Consider the following 21,609-nt stretch of genomic DNA (forward strand, 5'->3'; position numbering starts at 1 on the left):
AAGATTCTGAATGTTCCCAACAGAATGAAATAATAAATATTTGAGGTGGCGGCTATGCTAAATTCCATGATTTGATCATTGCACATGTTGACATGCATTAAAATATAAGACTGTACCCATGAATATATATAATTATATGTCAATTTGAAAAAAAAAAAGAATAAATCATCCAACTGGCCATCAAGAGCTAAGACAGCAGTTTTGAGTTTCTTTTCCTGCAGAAGGAATGCCTTTTTCTTCTGTCACTCTGCTATCTTCTCCTCAAAATTTCTTGATGACACAGAGACAGATTATAAAGATAGCAGGCAGGGCATGATTGCCCTCTCCAAATACAGCAAAGCCAGATGATCATGCTGGACCCTGGTAGCATGAACTCATGCTCACAGCCAGCACACCAGTACTTCAGTGACGTGGTAGACTAAAGGCATTCTTTTCAGGCGCTCAGTTGATTCTGATCAGGGCCACCAGCCTCTGACAACAGGAAGGAGTTTATTGCTCTAAAAGCATGAAATCAGGAGAAGAAAGATACTGAACAGACTCCAAGGAAAACCACCACGATGGCTGTGGCCCTCCCACCCCAAATGCAGCAAATAATAGCAAGACAGTGAGGTCAGAGGAAATGCATGGCAATCAGTCCCAAAACGAGACACTGACCTTTCAATTATGAGGCAAGAAACTCATTGAGAAATGGGCCAGTCCTGACGTCAGCGTGTGGGCCATGGGTTCAAGTCCAACTGGCAGATATGTTTTAACCATACAACATGTTTTAAAAAGCTCATGTAGTGGCCAGTATTTGCAAGTCAGGACATACCTCACACACAAAAAAAAATTCTTGTACTTCTTGCTTCTATTTAAAAATATGAATATGTGGCAACATGATATTTGTGTTCTGACATGATTGGAGCTGAATAGTGGTTGTCCCAGTGGACTGGATGGATGGTTCCATCTCTTCAGAACCCCTAATACTAATGCTTGCTTCTCTGGCCTATTCACTTACAACAACTCTAAAGTTGTCAAGCCCGCATCTGATCTAATGTTCTTGATATTAACGTAGAGCATGAGGCCTAGTCAAAGCAAGACAATAAAGTCTTCAATCACAGGATCAGCTACCCCCAAAAATGCATGAGCCTAAAAATAAAAACCTCAGAGGAACTAAATTTACATAGGCCAGTCCATCTCCCCAACATAATCTGGTGGCCAAGGCTCCATAATACTCTGGGGTCAGATTCTTGGTTATGTTTCAGGATTATTTTTAACCGAAATTTTATTCTTGTCACTCAGCATCCACATTGAGCTGCCTTTGGGGCTAAAGGCTTGAAGAAGCAAGGAGAGTTAGGGACCCCAACCTTCCCCAAAGTTCACATAGAAACCATAAACCACCAAGCTCCAGGTGCATTCCACTGGACACCAGCGGAAACTCCTGCCCAGCCTGGTTAATGGCACTTAGACAGTGGACTGAGGTCAAAAGGATGCACATGCCTGCCACTTTCCCTCACTGGGGCTACTGGAGAAACCTCAGTGTAAGAGCTGGAAGGACTTTTGTCTTTTTCACTGGGTCTAAGTCACCATACCCCTCAGACACACTTTGCCTTCTTACCCTCCTCAGTAAAGCTCTAGATCTTAATCTATTGCTTGCTGCCTTTCCCAGGTGAGGTTCCAAGCATCAGGCTTTGCTGTAACAGGTGAATAAAAAGAGCCCCATAAATAAAAAAGAAGCTAAGGGACATATTCAGGGGATCAGAACAGTTTCCCACCAATTTCTTCATCTACTCATGTAGCATAGCGGTATCGAGCCCCTACTGGACTGGGAGTTTAGAAGACTTGAATGTAATTCATAGACAGCCCGACTCTCAGAGAGTTCACAGAATCAAATCCTGACCATACAAGGACACGCAAGTGATAATGAAGGGGCTTTCCTTGAGCCTCGGTTTCCTCATTTTTAACAGAAGGATCCTACTGACTTCCACATACTCTGGCTGTGAAGAAAACATGAGAAAAAGTGGGGTTACTATTCTTTAAAAACCTCACAGCACAATTTGAGCACCTGTTTACCTTATCGTGTTACATGTGCTCTAAAGACTTGAATCATTGTGGAGAGAAGTTTTAAGTAAATCAACGTGGAAGAAATGGAATCTCTGCTTTATGGCAGAAACTAACAAGTGTAGAAACAATGATGAAAGCAGAATGATCATTTGACAACCACTGTAATAAAAATCAATTCAGTATGATAAAACTGGTAACTTCACGAGTGAAGAGAAACAGAATTCTTATATAATAAAAGATCTTCTGATGAGATATTAATTACAAAGGGAAAGACAGTGACTTCACTGTGGAGAAACCTGGCAGATACCATCTCACCAAACAAACTCAATAGCATCAGAAATGAGAGTAATTGACACCTGTGCCTCCTGATACAATCAGTGCATGGAAACAACACAACATAACTTCTGTGATATTCTTGCCGAAAGTTCATGTCAGAAGCTAATCACAAAGAGACACTGGAGGGACTCACACTAAGGGACATTCTATAAAATCTCTCACGTGTACTTTTCTAAAATATCACTGCCATAAGAATACAGAAAATTGTACCAAATTAAAGGAGACTAAGGAGACATGAGTAAACTCAGTGAATGACTCAGTATTTTCTTTTGTCATATAGCACGGGATTGGAATAACTGGCAAATTCCAAATGAGTTCTGTACGTTATAGTATTTATACTTTTGTATTCATGTTAATTATCTAGTGTTGATGATAAAGAATAGTAGTTATATAACATATTTATTTTCAGAAAGTATATACAGAAATATTTAGAAGCAAAGAGTGTCATGTGTACAACTTACTCTCAAATAACACAGGAAAAAAATAATTGGCATTATGAAAAATATATGGTGTCAAAATATATGTGGAATTAAGCAAAGTGGGTAAATTACTGACATAATGGAATTCCTTGTTCTGCTCTCTCAATTCTTTGATAAGGCAAAAATTTTGTCATAATAAAAAGTTAAAAACAATACCAAGGAAGGGGCACAGTGGTGACAGCCTTAGCCAGATCAGAACCAGCACAAGGCATAACAGAGAGGCTTGGCTACACTTTCTGGAAACCCCAGTTGCCAAATGTGTCTCACTCATTGTTCATTCCTGTCTTCAGGGCTTCTGACCTTCACAATAAGAAGGGAGACGATGCTAAATGGGGACTATTCCCTTAGTGATGTTTTCCATAATCTACCTATCCATGCAACAGAGCAATAGCATCAAAATTAGCTGTTACTGCTGAGCCTTGTAGAGTCTTAAACATTTATTTTCTGGATATTGACTGTTCCATCACTGATGGAGAGAGCTGGGTGGCCTCCGCTACAGTGAATCCTATCACCATAGATGGATCATGCAGAAATCAGGTGACAAGTTGGTCCCTAGCACTATTTGTACCATATGATGGTTGTTGTAGTACTGAACTTTTCACATGCCACTTGGGCCACGTGGTCAGCTCCTCTCTGCCCTGCAAAAAAACACTTGGTAAAATCAGCCTTGGCCAGGATCCTTTGCATTTTGAAGAATCATGAAATAGTCAGCCCTAGGGAATGAACACAATGTAATTCACCACCCCTACAGTGACCCAAGAGCCAAACTGGGCAATGGAAACAAAAATTTGCCCCATTCCCTTCATCTGGTCAAGGCAAACTAGAGAAAGTGCAAGAGTGCCCCCTTCTGCCCAGAACTGGAATTGTTCTCTTGGTCCTTCACACATTGAAATCTAGCCCTTCTCTTCCAGAACACACATCTTTGAACACTATGCCACAGCTGTCCTTAAGCCACACTTAAGATTTCATCTTTATCATATTATTTCATCGCTTCAATAACCATAATAGTCAAGTAGAGCAGCAATCACTACATCCTCTAACAGATTATTTAAAACAGATGCATCAGTGGTAAAACTACATACCCAAGGTCAGACTCAGTGTATCCGTCTTTAAAATTCAGTGGCTGGGGCTGGTGTTGTGGAATAATGGGTAAAGCTGCTACCTGCAACATCAGCATCCCATATAGGTGCCAGTTCATGTCCCTGTTTATCCACTTCTGATCCAGTTCCCTGCTAATGGCCTGGGGAAAGCGGTAGAGGATGGCCTAAGTTTTGGGGCCCCTGCAGCCCATGTGCAGGTCCAGATGAAGCTCCTGGCTTCTGGTTTCAACCTGGCCCAGCCATGGCCATTGCAGCCATCTGGGAAGTGAACAAGCAGTTGGAAGATCTGTGTGTGTGTGTGTGTGTGTGTGTGTGTGTGGTTCCCTCTGTCTCTGAAACTCTTTCAAATAAACAACAAAATCTTAACAAAAAAAGAGGAAAGAAAAGAATAAAATTCAGTGGCTGCAAAGAATGGCCTCTACATATATCCACACCCTAACACTTCACATGAGTTTCTGGAATTCTGGGTCATCTTTGGTCAAGCAAGGGCTGAAAAGAATAGAAAACTAGCATAGAGAATTTCCACAACAGTTTGCACCATTCTAAGTCAAAATTATACACATTGTTCATTTTCCCTTGAAGATCTAACCCTCCTTGAGCTATAGTCATGGTTTCCCATGAACCAATTGTTCTTATCCCCCTTCCCTCTGTGACAGTTGCCATAATGAACACAGCTACTACTTATGAAGGGAAAACACCTTAGACCTGCGCCAGGCAGAGCACAGACCCAGAGCACAGGGTTCAAGGCCCTCTGCTAACTCCAGGAACACATTTCCAGTGGGAGTATGGAGGGGAAGATGCTGCTTCAGGGACCAGTGGGTCACCTGTCCGTGGAGATCTGCAAGCAGGAGGGAGACACAGTAATTCCATTTCTCCATGTCCGCCCTTGGGAAACACATGCATTTGTTTGCCCAATGAGCCACACACAAGATTATTTTTTGTTGGAGGAAAAAAGGAGATGACATAAATATCCATAGAGGAAAAAATAAACTATGGCACATACACATTGAAAAAATACTAAAGATCAGTCTAAAAAATAAAGGTAAATCTGTACAATCAGCCTCAATTATCCATAGAGAATTGGTTCCAAGCCCTCTGCAGATACCAAAATCTGAAGATGCTAATGTTCTTTATACAAAATGTTGTAGTGCTTGCATATAATCTCACATATCCTCCTATTCACTTTAAATAATCTCTACATTACTTATAACCCCTAATAAAAGGAAATGACATATAAACAGTTGTTAGGCTATGTTGTTTAGGGAATGATAAAGTGAAAAGTTTGTACGTGTTTGGGTTGAAATTTTTTTCAAATATTTTCTATCTACAATTGGTTGAATCCATGGATGTAGGATCTTGAGCAATGGAGAGTATGTATGTAATTTTTTAAAGGTCTCAGCTAACAGCCTAGGAAAAAAAAAAAAAAAAAAAAAAAAAAAACAGAAGATGGCCCAAGTGTTTGGGTCCCCCTGCCACCCACGTGGGAGACCTGGATGAAGTTTCTGGCTTTGGCCTGGCCCAGAGTTGGCCATGCAGCCATCTGGGAAATGAACCATGGGTGCAAGTCCTGCCCCTCCCTCTCTCCTTCCCTCCCTCCCTTCCTCCCTCCCTCCCTCTCTCTGACTTTCAAAATAAACAAATATATTTTTAATTAAGACCTTGCTACTAAACACTTCAAGTGTCAACTAGATTATAGAAACAACTTCTTTCTCAGATCAGCCACTTTTAAAAGCTTTGTAACCCATACACTTGGTAAGATTTTAGGAAAAGAGATAAAACTAGCAATCAGAACATTGACCCAGAAAATGACACTGAAGTCCCTTCAATCCAAAGATTTGATGGTACAAAGTGTGTATGGGTACACCATGCAATGTTAAGGCTTGATTCAACTAATGTGGAAGCACGTTCACTCACAGGTGCTATTTCCCCCCAGAGAAATTCTGTGTTGTGGGAAAGAGAATGGGATTTTGTGGCTGACTTGACAAGGCAACTGAGTCCACAGTGAGTTTTGGCTACTTTCTCTGTCATCTGGGTAGACACAAACACATTCGGATGCAGCAACCCTTGTGTCTGGGGTTACCTGCTAATAGGTATGGATGGCTAAAATGGTCATTCTCTTACTAGAACCTCAAGAGGTCATGGTTTCATGAGGTAAATTGTTGGGAAAAACAGAAACTAGGGCACTCAGAAGCTGGCACTCCGTAACAGGAAGAGGGTGGGTCTCTTCAACCTCTCCATCCCAGCCCAGAGACTGTTTGCTATCAAATTTTGCTTGTCGGTCATGGGAGAAGGTTGGCAAAGACCTAAGGTTCTACAATGGCTGTGCTCACCTTAAAAACAAAGTTAATTTTTCTGTGGCAGTTGTTGTCTTGGAAGTTTAGAATAAACAGACCCAAGGGGTTCTGCTCTTAACAGATAATGGTGTTGGAACGAAGAGACAAAATTAGTGGGAGGAGTTAGTTATTTGGGTGAAAAAATGAATTGGAAAGAAACAGAAATAAAAGTACTACATTTGGAAATTCAGCAGGGTTCAACACCCAACTCTGTAACTCAATAGTCTGTGACCTTGAACAATATATCAAACTATCTGAGCCCGGTTGTCATCTATAAATGGTTATCATGCTAATATGTCATTCTTTACAAGATTTTTTTCAGAATTAAAATAGTCATCATTAGCCCTAGTTAACTGATGAAGAAACAGATTCCAAGGACTCAGTGAATTTCCCAAGGACACAGTTAATTAACGAGTGGCGGAACCATGTTCTAAACCCAGGAACCTATGGTTGCAAAGTCTTAGATTTTTTCATGCTGCCTACCCTACTGATGTGTTGGATTTAACATCCTGAGCTTCTATCTTCTTGCACCTAGAATTTAGTACATTACATATTTCTTCTCATGTGCTCATTACATACTTATTGAATGAACCAATCCATGAACCAAGGAATGAGATAATAAATTACAGATTCCTTTACAAATACCAATAAACAGTTCCATGAATAATACATAGGATGTGATTCTTCAGGTTCATAAACTCAAAAGTATACTACTCCAAATGTGATGCAGGTGTTTCTGTTATTAATGGATGTGTGGGAGCTGGCGCTGTGGCTCACCAGGTTAATCTTCCCCCTGCGGCGCCGGCATCCCATATGGACGCCAGTTCTAGTCTTGGTTGCTCCTCTTCCAGTCCAGCTCTCTGCTGTGGCCCTGGAGAGCAGTGGAGGATGGCCCAAGTGCTTGGGCCCCTGCACCCGCGTGGGAGACCAGGAAGAGGCACCTGGCTCCTGGTTTTGGATGGGCGTAGATCCTGCCATGGCGGCCATTTGGGGGGTGAACCAACGGAAGGAAGACCTTTCTGTCTCTCTCTCTCTCTAACTCTGTCAAATTAATTAATTAATTAAAAAATAAAATTAATGGATGGGTGTATGTTTGCTTTTGTAATGCATGTGTGTGTCTAAAAGAGAGGGGAACATGAAATTAAGATGAAGATGAAGACAAAAGCAATTGCCATTATGTTAGCAGCCTTCTTGGTATGAGACAGATCCAACACCTGCCTTTGGAAACCTTGGAAGCCCTCTGGGTAGGACCCCCTTCCACACCTCCACCGATAGTCCTTTTTTTGGAACTGCAGAGACAATTGTCTTTGAGGGGCAATTCTAACTCCTTTCTCCACCAGCATTTGGTGCATAGAAAAGGTCAGGTTTGCAACTGGATCTATTTTCTGCATTTCCAAGGTAAATGAAACATCAGAGAGCATTGTGATCAAATAACCCCTGTGCTCAGAGAACCTTCCATTACGTAATAAAGGAAACTGGTGCCTGCCTCCACCTTGCCATGCTGGAGTAGAGAATCTGTGGAATGTTAAATTCTAAGGCTGGTTCAGAAATGGGGTTCCGGCCTCCAAGGCAATACTTGCGACCAATTCTCCTGTTCCTTCTTGGTTATAGACTGAACTCAAAAGTTCAGCGACTTTGTAGGAACACAGAAGGTTGCAGTCAGTCTCATTATTCCACCATTTACCAGCTATGTGATTTGGGCAAGTTCCTTGACCTCTCGGTCTCCACTTTGTCCTCTGTAAAACAAGCACAATGACACTTAGAGACTCAAGTGCAGAATGCTAACCCACTGGAAAGGTTCACTAACCTGGCATGGCAAAATGCTGTCAGAGTTAACAGATAAAATATAACTTTCTCATTTTTTTTCTAATCTGAGAGGTTTTGAGACAGGGACAGACTGACAGAAAGCTCATCTGCCGGTTCACTCTTCAAATGCCTATAATAGCCGGAGCAGGCCTGGAGTCAGAGCCGGGAGTTCAGAGCACAGTTCAGATCTCCCTCATGGGTGGCAGGAACTCCATTACTTCTACCACCACTTGCTGCACCCCAGGGTCTGCACTGGCAAGAAGCTGGAACCAGGAACCAAAGCCTGGAATGGAACACAGGGACCTCAATATAGGATACACTGTATAACCTCAAGGCTAAATGCCCACTCCAAAATATAATTTTTGATATGTCAAAAAGGAGAGTTTCACAGAAAATATATGGCCATGCAATGCGACTCCTCTTTCAAAACCCAGCTTAAGCATCAGCTGCCCCCAACTCCATTAAAGCATAGCCAGGCAGACCCTCCCCTGCCTCTCTCCGCACTGAGTAAACACTCCACTCTCACATGCGCACACCACTTGCAACTGTCTGCAATCCTGCAATTTCCTACGCAGACTGGGAAGAGCTCAAAGCCCGGTCCACGTCTCAAGAATCCTTCTACCGCCACCATTCAGCACTGATCATTCAGTAGAAAAAGCCAGCTGAAACCACTGACGTGAAATTGTGCTAACCATCATGAGAGGTCCATAGATGTAGTGGAAGGGAAGATGTACTATGCCCATTTTAAAAGTGATGACAGAGCCAGGATTTGGCACAGCAGGTTAAGCCTTCACTTGAGATGTCTGGATCCACTTCAGTCCTTAGGTTCAAGCCCCAGCTCTTCTCTCCATTACAGCTTCCTATTAATGTCCACCCTGGGAGGCAGCAAGGGATGGCTCAAGTATCTGGGTCTCTGCCACCCACATGGGAGACCTGAATGAAGCTTCAGGCTCCTAGTTGCAGCTTGGCCTGCTCCAGCTGTTACAGGCATTTAGGGAGTGAACCAGTAGATGGGAGATCACTCTCAGTTGGTCAGTTGGTTGATCTGTCTGTCTGTCTCTCTCTCTCTTCACACCTTACCTCTCCAACTTAAAAATATACAAACAAATAAAAGTGATAGAAGTGATGGCATTAAGGCTTAGAAAGGAGCACTGACTCTAAGAGCAGGGAGCTGGTGACGCAGCACAGACTGGGGTCTGCTCATCCAAGGTCACTGCTGCTTCAGGGGAAACAAGACACTAAGATCTTCACCCAGAGAAGATGCCTAGCTAAATCTGAATTCAAAGAGGAAAATAATTGAATCGCAAAATGACATCCTATGCATTATTTAGGACAGACACAGAAGGCAGCAGGGAACTTGGATAGCTGAAGCCACAGGTGAGTTAACCCAGGAACTGAGGAAGCACCCAGAAAGGTGTGAGGAGGGAGAGCCTTGGAGGGAGGGAAAGAACAGTGCCTTGGAACCAGAGCCACCACCGCCATCTCAGGGCCCCGAAAAGCTACAATACCGTTGTTGTCATGGCTACCTCAAGGGGATAATGCATGTTCAGGGCTAAGACCAGGTGCTTAGAAAACTCCCCGAAGTAGCTTTCACATATTATCCTTACTTCTGAGGGAGTGAGAAGCAGTACATATTGGACACACTGCAGATCTCTGACCCTGAAACAAGTACTGGACCTAAACTGTTTCATGCAAACCCTGTAACGAGTCTCCACGGTGGTCACTGATTGAACTGCAGTTTCCTATGCGCAGAGAAGTTGACCTGTGCGAGGCCCCAGACACAAAGTGGTGGAGACCAGCTCTGAACCCAGGTCTGCTGGTTCTTAAGTCTATCCTTCCACTCTGGGCCAAGTTGCTTGGAAAGGTCATCAGGGCTCTTTATCTTGTGGTATACTATTGGGTCACCTATTTCTGTTGGCTTCAAGCCCTTCCTTTCTGAAACAGCCTCGGAAATCTTGTCTGTACAAGGTAATGGGAATAGGAAAGGATTGTCCCTGTTGCCTCTCAGAGGTTAAGAGCAGGAGGGTCTAGGCTAAAATGGAGCAACAGGCCAGGCCTGTGACCTCCCATGCTGTACCAGGACCCATTTTTTTTGCCCCAGCTCTCTTAAAACAGAGTCAGAGGTGGGCTGTGGAAAGACACAAGAGTGGATAAGTCTAAATGGAGCCCCCACCCTCCTACAATGGTCACATTCCCCACCCCCAGCCCCAATTCAGTTGAAGATTGCAGGAAGTGGTTTGTCCGTTTAGAAGTCATCTCAGCACTGAGGCCCTTCTGAGAAATGAACTTGCAGTTCTCTAAAGATAGATTGCGCAAAACAGGAGGGGCAGCCCCCAAGGACCCTCTAACAGCAATTCTCCCGAGGACTTTCAGAGAGCCCCACACAGGCCCCCCACCCCACCCCAGCAGCTGCCGTCCCTGAGTGGACCAAATCAACACCCTACTCTTGTGCAAGGCTCCGGTTTCGTGTGCCCAGGGAACAAATTTGGTTCTGAAGACTCAGAGAGGCGGCGAACGCAAAAACACGGAGGGAGGGGAGTCGTGGATGGTGGGGGTGGGGTTGTCAGCTGTTGGTGTCATTTATTTTCCATGGAATCTTAACTGTAATTTCAAACTGCATCTGGGTTTTTTGAAGCTATGTGATTTGACATGAGGTTCACAGAAAGTTTAGGCCTCTCTCCAAACTTTCACTCTTTCATGCCTAGGAAAACAGGTGTCAGGATCAGCGGTGGAGGTTGGGGGCAATGAGGGGATTGAAGTGTTGCGAAGAAGGGGAGTTGTAGCCTAGGGGCCTGGGAGCATGGAGATGATTCCACCCAAACACTGAAATTTACTAGCAATCAAATCAGTTGGCCCAGGGACAAAAAAAAAAAAAAAAAAAAAAAAAACCTGCACCTTTTTTTGTTTGTTTGTTTACCTTGAACAATGAGTTTCTAAGGAACTGGTTTTGAAGAAGGGAGGTAGCACTACTTGGCCAAGAGGTTCCAGAGAAAAAAGTACTGCTCTGAGCCACCCTGGAATCTGATGAAAGCAGGCACGACAGCATTGGAATTCCACAATCAAAATCCTGCAGCTGCACAGTCTTAAATACCTTCCTCTCATGGCACTGGGGCCCAGGCCACCACACAGACTTGCCTGCTAGAAATCTTGATCGCGCTCGTTCTGAAGCCCAACTCAGGTAACTGTTCAGAGCCTTAGAAGCCATACATCCCACCCGCCTCCCATCCCAGCTGTGTTTTTTTCTTAACACCTCAAGGCATAGCCCCTTTTAGCCCTGCATCTTCTGCTGTTCGAGTCCCTTCTCAACGCTTGCTAGTCTCTCCTTCTCACACATTTCCATGTTTCCCCAGAGTCTTCTTTCCCTTTAACCTCAGCCTTTCCAAGGAAAGTCATGTTCTTCCTCAACCTCCTTAACTTAGACCTGACCCAGCAGCATTGAGGGAGCTGCTTCCCTCATCCCCTGCCACCCATTCTGCACACCCCACATGCCTCAAGGTGGGAGGCAGAGTCAGGACAGCCACCTGAACCATTGTCTTTTCCACCACCCTACTCCCACAACCTGGAAAAAACCCAGAGCCTGAATTAAACTCACAATCACCTTCTTTACTCAACTGTGTTGGCTGAGCATGGCCAGGTCAAACCCCAGAGCTGTGAAGCCGTGACCCACATCCATCACTCAGCTTGCAAAGGTGTTGTCTTCAGCACACTTACTCTTTGGGAATCAAAATCACTGCATCATTGCGGATTTAGTTCAGCAGCCTTTGCCAACTGCTTCCAAGATCTTTCAACTCTCTCACCTTATCCTCAGTATCCTTGAACACAACCTGGCTTCTGGTCCAAAAGTTAGGAACACACAACACCTAAAGCCCACTTATACAATCCAGAATAATTGCACTATTGTAGGATCTTTAACTGTATCTTCAAAGCCCTCTTTTGCCCAATGATTCTGGAGATTGAGACGTGGACGTCTTAGGGAGCCATTATTCACACCAGCACAGAAATTGGGTCTGTCCTCACTCTCATCTTTGGGGCCACCCCTCCACCCCTCCTTCTTGAGATCTCTGTTCCTCCTCCACTTTCTGGCCTTGACATTGTCTTCCATCCCCTGTGGGCTCTTTCAAGAGCCTATAAACCTGACCAAGTACCTCTCATTTTAAAACATACACTGTCTGGAGCTAGTATTTCCTTCCAACCTCTAATTCTATTTTTATTTTATAATATTCTGAAAAAAATTTCTCCTCGTTTGCTGTCTGCACTTCTCACATCCCATTCACTGGCCAGGCTGTATCGTCTTTCCCTTTTACCACCTCACTGGAACTCTTACAAATGTCTCCAGTGACCACGATGTTGTCAGCACACTGATCACTTTTGAGTTCTACTCTAACCAGACTCGGCCAAGCTGATTGTGCACTAATCACTGAATATTTTTTAAATTCTTTCCCTTACCTGATCCTCCTCCTATTCATTTGGGTTTTTTTTTTTGGTTTTGTTTTTTGTTTTCTTTTTTTTTTAAAAAAAAAAGATGTATTTATTTATTTATTTGAAAGTCAGAGTTACACAAAGAAGGAGAGGCAGAGAGAGAGGTCTTCCATACACTGGTTCACTTCCATCTGCTGGTTCACAGCTAGAACTGTGTCAATCTGAATCCAGGAGCCAAGAGCTTCTTCTGGGTCTTCCCACGTGGGTTCAGGGGTCCAAGGACTTGAGCCATCTTCTACTGCTTTCCCAGGCCATAGCAGAGAGCTGGATCAGAAGTGGAGCACCGGTACTTGCCCCAGCGCCCATATGGGATGCCAGCACTGCAGATGGCGGCTTTACCCGCCACACCACAGCACGAGCCCCTCACTTGTTTTCATTAATCTTCCTGGGCTCCTTCTCCTCTTTCCACTCTGCAAACACTAGAATTAGGTTCTTGGAACTGGGTTCTTTGCTTCTCTCCACAGGTACTCTGCTTGGGTAATACTCTCACCATTTGAACAATTCCCTAAACGTGAATGCCTCTTAAGTCTGTACTTACGCTCCAACCTCTCCCCTAAGTTCTGTATAGAATAATCCGCTGGACTGCCCCAGTTCAAAACATGTATACCACACACTTCCTGAGATGACAAAACATGTCCATCTCTGTCAAAATCATCATATACCTGGTCACACCTACTTGCTACCAATCACCAAATCTAATGACTTCACTTCTCTACAGGTTTTTCTCTCTTATTGTCTGACCTACTAACCTGGTTGAGGACACCCTACAAAAACCCCATGATGATCTTACAGCACCCTTGCTCACCTCTGCCCACTGAGAGTCCACCCTCCTCACACCCTTCAGAGATGCTTGTCTATCTAATCTCTACACATGAAACATTTTGAATGTTCCATATCACTTTGAGGATCAAACCAGAATAAGTGCTCTTTATACCAGAGTACAAGCCCTTTCTTACTTTACCCCATCTCTCTCCTACCTCTTACAATTGCTCTTTATAGTTTAACACTGAGTTTTTTTGTTTTACTCTCCACAAATGTCATGTTGTTGTTTACCTGCACCATTGCTCATGTATTTTTTCACACTTCTTTGATAGAAAACTCCCACTCAACCCCTAAAACTGGACTCAGAAATTACCTCTTCTGCTTTCTGCACTCATGTAGTATCCTGTGTATTTCTCTATTAATACTAGCATCTATTAAGCTGAGGAAGTAGAAGCATATAGAAGAGAAAGTTTACATACTCTGCTCCCTCTACTTACGTCTTTTTCCTCTTTCCCTCACAGAAAAAAAAAAAAAAGGCAAATAAGAAGCCTGTTGGACCTTGCCGTTTTAAACACTTCGACCAAGTGACACTTCATTTTCAGAATAAAACCATGAGGCAGGCAATGAATGTAATGGTTAAGTCACTACTTGGGATGACTGTATTCCAAATGGGAATGCCTAGATTCAAGTCCTCACTCTGCTCCTGATTCCAGCTTTTTATGTCTGCACACCCTGGGAGGCAGAAAGCAATGGCTCAAGTAGTTGGGTCTCTGCCACCTGCATGCAAGAACTGGATGGTGTTCCCGATTCCTAGCTTTGGCCTGACCTAACCCTGGGTGATGCAGGTATTTAAAGAGTGAGCCAGCAGACAGGAGATATACCACTGTCTCTTTGCCTTTCAAATAAATAAAGTACATAATTTTAAAAATAAATTCTAGAAAATACTCCTTACACAGTAGAAGGCTTCTGGTTCATTTCCTCCTCCCTCACTGGCCACTCCTATTCTGCCCTTGCCAGCCCTTCCTTGTCATCACAGCATTATTCTTATATAAAAACTTTACTGAGATGTCATTCACGTAATACACAACTCACCTACTTAAACAAGACAATTAGATGATCTTTTGCTATATTCACAAATACACACAACCATCCCCACAGTCAATTTTAGAAAATTTTCATCAACTCAAAAAGCAAAGGCCACACCCTTCAACCATCTTTCTCCTTCATATCTCCTCATTTTCTCCAGCCCTAAACAATCACTAATCTACTTTCAGTCTCTCTAGATTTGACTGTTTCATATAAATACACTACATGGTGTTTTGTGTCTGGCTTCTGTCACTTAGCACGATGTTTGCAGCGCTCATTGCATTATAGCATGTCTCAGTACTGCATTCCTTGTCGTGGCAAAATAATACCCCATTGTTAGTAATACCACACTTTGTTTATCCATTCATCATTTGATGTCACTAAGGATGTTTCCTCCTTTCAGCTACTATAAATAGTGTTGCTATGAACACTTGTGTTCAAGTCCTTGTGTTGGCATACATTTTCATTTCTCTTGGCTATACAAAGGGTCTTCAAAAAGATTCCAAAATTCTCTTAAATGAATTTTCCATGAAATTTTTGAAATAATAAAGCTAGGAGTAGAATTTTTGGCTCACATAACTCTGTTTAGCCATTTAAAAGAACTGCCAGACTTTTCCAAAATATCTACATCACTTGACATTCCCACCAGCAGTATGTAAAGGGTCCAATTTCTCCATATTCATGCCAACACTTGCAATTATCTTACTTTTTAAATTTTAGACATCCTACAGGGTACAAACAGGTATCTCACTGTAGTTTTGATTTGTATTTCCTTGATAACTAATGATGCCAAGCATCTTTTCATGGACAAATGGGCTATCTGAACATCATCGTGGAGGAATGTGTCTATTCAGATCCTTTAACAGGCTTTTAATTGGATTATTTGTCTTATTGAGTTATAAGGGGTCTTCATATAGTCTAAATACAGGTTCTTTATCAAATTCATCATTTGTAAATATTTTCTCCCATTATGTGTCTTATCTTTACACTTTCTTGATAATGTCCTTTAAAGCAGTTTTTAATTATAATGAAGCCCCATTTATCTAATTTTTTGTTTGCTATGTATACTTTTTATATCATAGCTATGAACTGTCAAATCAGAGGCCACATAGATTTATTCCTTTATCATCTTGTAAGTACTTTATAGTTTTAGCTCTTATATTTAAGTCCTTGATGTATTTTGCACTAACTTTTATAAAAAGTGTGAGATAAAATTCTAATTCTACTTCTTGGAGGGTAGATGGGCAAGTTTCTATAAAAGGCTATTTTGCTCATTGGAATCATTTGGACACCTTTGTAGAAAGCTGGGTGACCATAAGCACTGGTTTGTTTCTGGACTCTCAACTTTATTTCATTGATCTGTATGTTAGTGTTTATGCCAATGTCACACTGTCTTGATTACTACTGCTTTGTATTAAGTTTTTAAACCACAAAGTGAGAATCTTCCGGCTTTCTTTTAGTTTACCAGATTGTAATTGAAGAACCAATGAAATTTTATGTAAACTTTTGGATCAGCTTGTCAATTTTTACAAAGACAGCTTGGATTATAATAGAGATTGCATTTAATCTATAAATAAATTTGGGGAATATAGCCATCTTAATAACAATGTCTTACAGTCCATGTACAGGAGGTTTTTTTCCATTTACTTGTTCTTCTTTCATTTCTTTCAAACAATTTTCATAGTTTTTAGAATGTAAGGTTTAATGCATATTTTAATTTGTCCCTTTTTTCTTTTCCAGAGTGTTACAAGTAGAATTTTTATTTTCTAATCTTTTCAACTTTTTTTTAAAGATTTATTTTATTTGAAAGTCAGAGTTACACAAAGAGAGAGAAGCAGAGAGAGAGAGAGAGAGAGAGGTCTTCCATCTGCTGGTTCACTCCCCATATGGCCACAATGGTTGGAGCTGTGCCGATCTGAAGCCAGGAGCTTCTTCTGGGTCTCCCATGTGGGTGCAGGAGCCCAAGGACCAGGGCCATCTTCTACCACTTTCCCAGGCCATAGCAGAGAGATGGATTGGAAGTGGAGCAGCCAGGTCTCAAACCGGCACCCATATGGGATGCTGGCACTTCAGGCCAGGGTGTTAACCCACTGAGCCACAGCACCGGCCCCATCTTTTCAATTTTTTAAAAGTAAATCTTTACTAAGAAAAATTGGTTTTCAGAATGGGCCACACATGAAACCCAACAATATGCTATATGTAAGAGATACATCCAAATAAAAAGATTTGGAAAGTTTGAGAATTAAATATACATCAGGGAAATACAAACACAAAGAAAGCAGGATTGGATATATTAAAGCACGTAACTGGCTAGCGCCGCGGCTCACTAGGCTAATCCTCCGCCTTGCCGCGCCGGCACACCGGGTTCTAGTCCCGGTCAGGGCGCAGGATTCTGTCCTGGTTGCCCCTCTTCCAGGCCAGCTCTCTGCTGTGGCCCGGGAGTGCATTGGAGGATGGCCCAAGTGCTTGGGCCCTGCACCCCATGGGAGACCAGGAGAAGCTCCTGGCTCCTGCCATCGGATCAGCGCAGTGCACCGGCCGCAGCGGCCATTGGAGGGTGAACCAACGGCAAAGGAAAACCTTTCTCTCTGTCTCTCTCTCACTGTCCACTCAGCCTGTAAAAAAAAAAAAAAAAAGGCACGTAACTTGGAATTCAAGATGATACAATGAGGAAAGAATGAATTGCCTTCTTAATTTCAGTTTCAAATTGTTCACTAATGAAACCATATAAACCTGGTATTTTCCTTTGGTTTCTTTTTAATTTACTCAGATGAAATTCACCTAATACAAAATTAATTACTTTAATTTTATTCAACCAAATAAAATCAATGACATTAGAAGACTCATAAAGTTGCATAACCGCCACCTCTACCTGGTTGCAAAATATTTCTATCACTCCAAAGTAGAACTCTTCACCCATTAGGCACCCACTCCTTCCTCCAGGAAGGAGGAACCACCCATCTGCATTATGTTGCTACAAGTTTATCTTTTAAATAGAAATATCTATCAATCATGTAATATGTAACCTTTTGTGTCCAGATTCTTTCACTTGGCATAAGGTATCCAAGGTTCATCCATGTTGTAGCATCAGAATTTCATTCCTTTATGTGGCAGAACAATATTCTATCTTAAATGTGTATTGCAATTTATCCATTCTTCTGTTGATGGATATTGGCCATTTCCACCTTTTGGCTATTGTGAGTAGTATTACTACAAACATGTATATACATGCACTTGAGTGCCTGTTTTCAATTCTGATAGGTATAATGTAGGAGTGGGATTCCAGTTCATATGGTAATTGTTAAACTTGGGAGGAACCACCAAACTTCCACAATGGCTGAATCATTTTATATTTCCACCAGCAGTGTATGAGAGTTTCAATTTCTTCCCACCCTCGCCAACACTTATTTTCCATTCTTCAGTTTTTCATTGACACTCTAATAGGAATGAAGCACTACTTCATTTTGGTTTTCATTTGCAATTCCATGATGAATAGCGACATTGAACATCTTTCCAATGCATTTATTGGCCATTTGTAAATATTCTGGAAGTGTCTTTGCATAATTTCTCTTTAATTTTTATTTAGAACATAATTATGCATGTTTTAGGGGGTTAGTGTGATAATTCTACACACACACACACACACACACTGTATAATTAAGTCAGGATAGTTAGCATTTCCCCCTTGACACTTCATGTTTGGAGCTTTGGAGCACCTTTATTCTAAATCTTCATAAAATATAAAATGGTTTATTGCAACTTACAATCTCTATTGTGCCATAGACTGAGAAAACTAACTCCTCTAACTTCACTGTCTTAGTAGCTGTTATCCAATCTCCTTCTCTCTCTCCCCCATAACATTCCTACCTATTTTTAGCTGAATTATTTGTGCTAAATTGTTATTGATAACTAATCCAATCTCTTTATTTGTTATAGGTCTATTGAGATTGTTTATTTCTTCTTGAGTCAGCTTCAGCAGCTTGTGTCTTTCTAGGAATTTATGCATTTTATCAAATTGTTTAACATATTGGCATACAAGACTTTTTATTCTGTAAGCCCACTTTCACTTCCAATGCTAGTAATTCGAGTCTGTATTCCCTGTTCAACTTAACTAAATATTACCACTTTTGTTAGTGTTTTCAAAGAACCAGCTGTTCGGTTGTGTCAGTTCCACATATTTGTGAGTTTCTCAAATTTCTCTTCTATGGCCTTATAAATTAATTCTATTGCAGTTGAAGAGGACACTCTATATCATTTCCATACTTTTAAAGTGATTTAGGTTTGTTTTATTGCCTAACATTTAAGAAGAATATATATTCTATTGTTGTCAGTGGCATATTTAATTAATTTCTGTTAGGTCTGTGGGTTTATTGTGTTGTTAAAGTCTTCTATTTCCTTATTAATCATCTACCTACTCTTCTATCCATTAACAAAAATGGGATATCAAACATCCTCAACTATTATTTTTGAATTATCTATGTCTTCTCTCCTTTCTGACAATTTATGTTTCATGTTATTTGGGGTTCCCCTGTTAGATGCATGTTTATCTTTTCTGATGAATTCAATCTTTTGCTGTTATAAACCATCCCTCTATAGCTACAGTAATACTTTTGTTTTAACGTATATTTTTGCCTGATAGACACCCCAACTTTTTTTTATAAATCTTTTTTTAATTTGATAGGCAGAGTTATAGACAGTGAGGGAGAGAAAGACAGAGAGAAAGGCCTTCCCTCCATTGGTTCACTCCCCAAATGGCCACCACAGCCGGCGCTGCATCAGTCCGAAGCCAGGAGCCAGGTGCTTCCTCCTGGTCTCCCATGCGGGTGCAGGGCCCAAGCACTTGACCCATCCTCCACTGCCCTCCCAGGATGCAGCAGAGAGCTGGACTGGAAGAGGAGCAACCGGGATTAGAACCCAGTGCCTATATGGGATGCCGGTGCCACAGGTGGAGGATTAACCAAGTAAGCCATGGCGCCGGCCCCACCTCAACTTTCTTGACATCAAGTAGTTGGCTCCCTGAAACCCACAGGGAAGACCCAGATTGAGTCCTGGCTATTGGGGTCATTTGGGAACTGAAATGTCTAATGGATGGTCTCTCCCTCCCTCTCTCTCACCCTCTCTGCCTCTCAAAAAACAAAAAATAGAAGAAATGTTTTTATAAAAACAACTTGTAGATTTATACTAACTTAATTCCAGCAAGATACAGAACTATTACTCCTGTGTAAGAGTAGTTCTATTGCCTTTTCTCTCTTTCTATGGTATTATCAGTTAAAAATACATTATTATACTATTGCTTTATATAATTTCACATCCTTTACAGAGTCATTGGCAAAAAAATCACATCTTCATATGTTATAGACCTAAAAATACATTTTATAAATACTACTTTATATTATTTTAAATCAGTTAAGAGAAAAAAAGACAAATTTTTCCATGGCCTAATCATATCAAATTCAGGCTCCTTTGAAAGGATAATTCTGAAAGCCAGTGTTTTAGTTTTTTCTGACCCCTGGAAAGTTATTATCAGTTGATCCTTCCCTGTTTCTGGCAAATGGGCTGACCTACAGTTTAGTCCATAATTCCAATGGACCTATCATTCTCCCATTTACATTTCACCACAACTTTGATTGTTTTTAAAGAGTGCCCTTGGGCTTGAACTTCCTGCACTGTCACAAAAGTAGGATCACCCCCAACTTACAATGACTTTTTTTTTAACTTTTATTTAATGAATATAAATTTCCAAAGTACAGTTTATGGATTACAATGGCTTCTCACCCCACCCCCCCATAACTGCCCTCCCACCCGCAACCCTCCCCTTATCCACTCCCTCTCCCCTTCCATTCACATCAAGATTCATTTTCAATTATCTTTATATGCAAAGGATGAATTTAGTACATATTAAGTAAAGATTTAAACAGTTTGCACCCACACAGAAACACAAAGTGGAAAATACTGTTTGAGTACCAGTTATAGCATTAAATCACAATGTACAGCACATTAAGGACAGAGATCCTACATGAGGAGTAAGTGCACAGTGACTCCTGTTGTTGACTTAACAAATTGACACTCTTGTTTATTGCGTCAGTAATCACCCTAATTGGTTTGACTTTTGATTTTTGACTTTACAACGATGTGAAAGTGATATGCTTTCAGTTGGAATCATATTTTGATTTTTGAGTTTTGATGTTTTCCTAGGCTAGCAATATGCAATACAACACTCTTCTGTAATACTGGACAATAGCAATGACCCCAACTCCTGGTCAGCCATGTGATCACAAGGGTAAAACATTTCATATACTAGACTGTACTGTGATGCTAAACTACTGTGTTAGTAGATTAGGTATATTAAATGTATTTTCAACTTGCGATATCTTCAACTTATGACCAATTTATTAAGACATGACCCCATTGTAAGTTAAGGAGCCTCTGTAAGTTCTTCAGGGCAGAAATTTGGAGCTCACCACTCTACTTCCTGTTTTTTCCCTGGGCAAAATTTCTGATCCAAGCTCTGGTATCTGGCTGGGAGTGATGGTAGCTTCTCTCTACATGATGCCCCCACTTTAGGAGCTGAATATTCAGTGACTCAGGGAGTGGGCAGCTATCCCAGGTCTCCTTGCTTTACCTCTTTTAGCATAAAAGTCTAACCCCGCAAGTTGGAGCAAGAGCAAACCAGGGTCCAAGTTTTCTCAGCAGTGTTACACCCACAGTAAACTGCAGGCGTACACCTTCCGGATAGGTTAACGCCGGCGAGACCTCGGAGACACCAGACGCGTTTATCGGCTTTCCAGCTTCACTTTATTTTTCAGCAGACTCGCGTTACATGTCGCGAACGCCCGCCCTGTTACCGGCATTCATTCACAACTCATTCATTCACAACTCCTTCATTCACCACTCCTGCTTACTACTCGCATTCATTCACAGCTCCCGCCTGTTACCGACGTTCATTCATAACTCCCGCCTGTTTCCGGCGTTCATTCACAACTCCGCCTGTTACCGGCGTTCATTCATTACTCCGCCTTTTACCAGCGTTCATTCACTCCTCCGTCTTTTACCAGCGTTCATTCACTCCTCCGTCTTTTTACCAGCGTTCATTCCTTCACTCCCGCCCACCGTCCACCTATTTATATATATCATTCACGGAAAACATGTTACCAACTAAGTGTGGGAAACATGCAATAACAGGAT

Source organism: Oryctolagus cuniculus, chromosome 6, assembly GCF_964237555.1.
Source record: "Oryctolagus cuniculus chromosome 6, mOryCun1.1, whole genome shotgun sequence".
Classification (NCBI taxonomy): domain Eukaryota; kingdom Metazoa; phylum Chordata; class Mammalia; order Lagomorpha; family Leporidae; genus Oryctolagus; species Oryctolagus cuniculus.